Below are 5,432 nucleotides of genomic sequence, written 5' to 3' on the forward strand. Positions count from 1 at the left end.
AGCGTCTGCTAAATGACTTAAATGTAAATGTGAGGTATTTATTTGGGTTTAATAAGTGGTCCGTTTTTGGAATCTGTTTTCCAATAGTTGTAGTCACCTCCAAAGTAGCTATTTGTTCCCCCATAAAGATTTTTACTTTCCACAAAGCAGTTACAAACTATATTTATCCCAGGTCTGAAACAGAGCGCACCTAAAATCACAACCTTTTGTTATGATTTCAATACCATCAGTGAGCGAGAGCGCGTGCGCACACACACACCCCACCCAGACAATCACACACAGTTCAGTAGGACTAGTAGTTAGGCTGTATTTGTAGTAGCCACATATCTAGAATAAAAGACAGATGGAGACTTCTTCACCAGTCCTTTATTAAGTGTCTACAGAAAACAGAAACAGTGACAACTACTGGGGTGTGTTCAGAACACACAAGGTTTCACAGCGTTTGGAAACTTCTCTATCGAGCAGTTTGTGGGTGTGTTAAGAGGGACCACAAAACTATTACGTCCCATTACTTACTAGATCAGTATAGGCCGAGTGTGTGTTATGATTCCCTACTGGCCTTATGCCCCCGTGTGCACTTGACTTGCTCACTCTGTCCCCTTCATGGATGTAAAAGCATTGGATTAATCATGGACTTGAGTTTTCACCATGTCAAAACAATATCTGATATGATTTTCCTCACACCAGTCCATTCCTTTTAAATCCACAAGGTGGGATGAAGGTACACACTTCAGGGAGAAGAAGAGGCATCAGGGTGTTGATGTTGGAGGGTGGTGGAGGGGGTTGACAAGGTGGGGCTGTAGGAGGGGTGAGTTGAGGATGGGGGGTGTCAAGTTGAGAGTAGAGAAGGGTGGAGTAGAGTGGAGCGTAGAGGTAAGTCTGTAGGAGGGTTGAATGTGTAGAGTGGAGCTGGAGGAGCGTAGAGGTAAGTCTGTAGGAGGGTTGAATGGAGTAGAGTGGAGCTGGAGGAGCGTAGAGGTAAGTCTGTAGGAGGGTTGAATGAGTAGAGTGGAGCTGGAGGAGCGTAGAGGTAAGTCTGTAGGAGGGTTGAATGGAGTAGAGTGGAGCTGGAGGAGCGTAGAGGTAAGTCTGTAGGAGGGTTGAATGGAGTAGAGTGGAGCTGGAGGAGCGTAGAGGTAAGTCTGTAGGAGGGTTGAATGAGTAGAGTGGAGCTGGAGGAGCGTAGAGGTAAGTCTGTAGGAGGGTTGAATGAGTAGAGTGGAGCTGGAGGAGCGTAGAGGTAAGTCTGTAGGAGGGTTGAATGAGTAGAGTGGAGCTGGAGGAGCGTAGAGGTAAGTCTGTAGGAGGGTTGAATGAGTAGAGTGGAGGGGAGGGGGGTTTGGCAGCAGCAGAGAAGTGTTTTCTGTAAACTGAAAGGCGACAACTAGAATAGTTGTGTAATAAGAGTCTTTGACAGTGGTAAGGCAACTAGTCAGACTACACAGGAAGTGAGGAAACCCAACAGGAAGTGATGACAACAAACATGACATGGCGAAATGACAAGAGCTACGGTGGGTTTTCCACTTTAGAAACGGGCTTCCTTCACAATAATCATAATATAAAGAAACAACCATGCACAACACGCATATGGAGAGCAAAAATAACCGCTGGGATGCAAACTTTAATAAACAAAATAACAGTTCTTCCATTTTATAGAGGGAAATACTTCATACCCACACATCTCTGAATACTTTAGAGAGTAAAAGCACAACTTCCCTATCTCTATCATTATCAGGCTTGACTGAGTAACTGGGTTAGAGCTGGTAGAGTCATGGGGTCTGGATGGGACTTGGTGAGGCAGAGTCACAGTGAGGTTATTACTGAGTCATTACGTACTGAACAAGGCTTCGGCGCTGAGGTGGTGGTATGGGGGCTGCATAGTGTAGTAAACTGGTGTTCAAACACTGAATGGACCCGTCTCTGCAGGACCAGGCCACACACAGACGCGCGTGCGCACACACACACACACACACACACACACACACACACAGAGAGAGAGAAAAACAGAGAGAGGCGCCCAGGATGGGACTGTTTTTCAATACGTCATGCTCTACCGCTTTCTCTTCTTATTCAACTGTCGAATAACAGTTGATCCCCGCCCGGACTGACGCATCTCAGGCCTGCCAATGGATGCCCTCTCCATCCGTCATCCCTCCTCTGGCCCTCTACTTGAGGAAGCAGTCCAGTTTCCTCTGGATGCTTTCGAAGGAGTCGGCTCCCATGTAGTCCGCCTGGCCCGCCTCCCATCGCTGCCTCCTCTCCTCCTCACTGGACACCTGGGGCGCCTGGGGGGGAGGCGGGGGGAGGATGACCTCAACCACACTGTCACAGACCTCCTCCTATAGGGGGGTGGAGGGAGAGACAGGGGAGGCAAACCAGATGAGTGTTCTGAGACATGGAGAAATACTCACTAATACAAGGGCGGTAACAGCCATGAAGCATTTCCCCTCAACCCAAAGCATTGACCAATCAGCAGCTTCCTCTACAGAGAAACAGAACTAAGCGAAAAGCCAATCAGCTTCTTCCTGTTACCGTGGCAACTCCAATAAGCACAGCCGGCCGGGTTTTTAGAGTTGAACTAGGGTGTCAGAAGTATAGCACTACATCGGTGACTACATCATCACCCTACTGCAATATTATTATTGCACTATATAAGGCATATGGTGCCATTTCAGACATGCCCTTAGATTACCTGTTTAAAGTATCCATGAGAGACAGGGAGAGAGGTTACCATGTCAATGACTTGCCACTACAGAGGGTCAACACACACACACACCACCATCATCATCATCAGCGACTGAAACCAGCAAATACTGTACAATTAAACTGTGAACACACTGTACTCACATACACAAACTGTCCTTCAACAGTCCTCTCAAAACACATACAGTGCCTTAAAGCCCTTGCTTTAATCCACATTTGGTTGTGTTACAGCCCAAATTCAAAATTGATTAAATAGATTTGTTTCTCTCACCCATCTACACACCATACCCCATAATAACAAAATGAAATATTATTATTTATTTTTTTTACACCCCTGAGTCAATACATATTAGAATCACCTTTGGCAGTGATTACAGCTGTGAGTCTTTCTGGGTAAGTCTCTAAGTGCTTTGCACACCTTGATTGTACATTATTTTATTTTTTATGCTCTGTCAAGTTGGTTGTTGATCATTGCTAGACAGCCATTTAAGTCTTGCCATTGATTTTTAAGCCAATTTAAGTCAAAACTGTCTAACTAGGCCACTCAGGAAAATTCAATGTCATCTTGGTAAGCAACTCCAGTGTATATTTGACCTTGTGTTTTAGGTTATTGTCCTGCTGAAAGGTGCATTTGTATGCCAAGCAGACTGAACCAGGTTTCTCCTTAAGGACTTCCCTGTGCTTAGATTTATTCAGTTTATTTTTATCCTAAAAAACTCCCTAGTTCTTGCTGATGAAAAGCATACCCATAACATGATGCAGCCACCACCATGCTTGAAAATATGACGAGTGGTACTCAGTGATGCGTTGGATTTTCCCCAAACATAACACTTTGTATTCAGGACAAAGTTCATTTCTTTGCCACATTTTTTGCAGTTTTACTTTGTCTTATTGAAAACAGAATGCATGTTTTGGAATATGTTTTATTCTGTACAGGCTTCCTTCTTTTCACATTGTAAATTAGGTTAGTATTGTGGAATAACTACAATGTTATTGATCCATCCTCAGTGTTCTCCTATCACAGCCATTAAACTTGAAATGTTTTAAAGTCCCCATTGGTCTCATGGTGAAATCCCTGAGCAGTTTCCTTCCTCTCCGGCAACGGAGTTAGTTAGGACGCCTGCATCTTTGTAGTGACTGGGTGTATTGATACACCATCCAAAGTGTAATTAATAACTTCACCATGCTCAAAGGGATATTCAATGTCTGCTTTTTTATTTTTACCCATCTACCAATAGGTGCCCTTCTTTGCGAGGCATTGGAAAACCTCCCTGTTATTTGAGGTTGAATCTGTGTTTGAAATTCACTGTTTGACTGATGGACCTTACAATTATCTGTATGTGTGGGGTACAGCGATGAGGTAGTCATTCAGAAATCATGTTAAAACACAGAGTGAGTCAATGCAACTTATTACGTGACTTGTTAAGCACATTTTTACTTTTGAACTTATTTAGGCTTGCCATAACAAAGGGGTTGAATAGTTTGACTCAATATATTTAAGTTTTTCATTTTTAATTAATTTATTTTAAAAATCTAAAAACATAATTCCACTTTGACATTATGGGGTATTGTGTGTAGACCAGTGACACAATCTCAAATAAATTCAAGTTGTAACAACAAAATGTGGAAAAAGTCAAGCTGTGTGAATACTTTCCGAAAGCACTGAACATATCTCACAAGTCTTGTTATACATCTTTCAAGATTCAGAAACCATTGTCAGTACTGGAGCTCTTAAGAAGTACACACGCTATGAGACAGACACACACACACACACACACACACACACACACACACACACACACACACACACACACACACGCAGTACCTCAGTGCAGCCGGAGCAGAACAGTGCGTCTCCATATGAGTCTCTGAGAGCAGGTAGGACCCCAGAGGAGTAGAGGTTCCACCACTGAACCAGGAAGTCAGGGTGCAGGTCACCCGAGCCAGGGGTCAGGGTGTGACCTTTGACCTTCCCAGTCTGGGTGTCATAGGAGTAGTTCCACGGCTTCACCTTCCCCAGGAAGTGGACCACCTTAGCCTCATGACCGTACCTACAAACACACACCAGAGGTTGTAAATCAAATCAAATGTTATTTGTCACATGCGCCGAATACAACAGTGAAATGCTCACTTACAAGACCTTAACCAACAATGCAGTTTTAAGAAAATACCTTATTAAAGAACAGCAGTAAAATTACAATGGCGGGGATATATACAGGGGTACCGTTACAAAGTCAATGTGTGGGGGTACCGGTGTCGAGGTAATTGAGGTAATCTGTACATGTACAGCTGAAGTTGGAAGTTACATACACCTTAGGCAAATAAATTTAAACTCCGTTTTTCACAATTCCTGACATTTAATCCTAGTAAAAGTTCCCTGTCTTGGGTCAGTTAGGATCACCACTTTATTTTAAGAATGTGAAATGTCAGAATAATAGTAGAGAATGATTTATTTCAGCTTTTATTTCTTTCATCACATTCCCAGTGGGCCAGAAGTTTACATACACTCAATTAGTATTTGGTAGCATTGCCTTTAAATTCTTTAACTTGGGTCAAACGTTTAAGGTAGCCTTCCACAAGCTTCCCACAATAAGTTGGTTGAATTTTGGCCCATTCCTCCTGACAGAGCTGGTGTAACTGAGTCAGGTTTGTAGGACTCCTTGCTCGCACATGCTTTTTCAGTTCTGCCCACAAATTTTCTATGGGATTGAGGTCTGGGCTTTGTGATG

The 5,432-nt window shown here is 43.4% G+C and overlaps 1 long non-coding RNA gene across 1 annotated transcript; it reads right to left on the reverse strand.

Moving 5' to 3' along the window:
• Positions 1-346: 346 nt before the first annotated feature.
• On the reverse strand, positions 347-4,820 carry LOC115196224 (uncharacterized). Its single transcript, XR_003878818.1, has 2 exons — positions 4,529-4,820; positions 347-2,339 (listed from the first exon to the last, which is right to left on the reverse strand). It is a non-coding gene; the product is annotated as an uncharacterized LOC115196224 (long non-coding RNA).
• Between the last annotated feature and the right edge of the window lie 612 nt (positions 4,821-5,432).

This window comes from Salmo trutta, chromosome 6, assembly GCF_901001165.1.
Source record: "Salmo trutta chromosome 6, fSalTru1.1, whole genome shotgun sequence".
NCBI lineage: Eukaryota > Metazoa > Chordata > Actinopteri > Salmoniformes > Salmonidae > Salmo > Salmo trutta.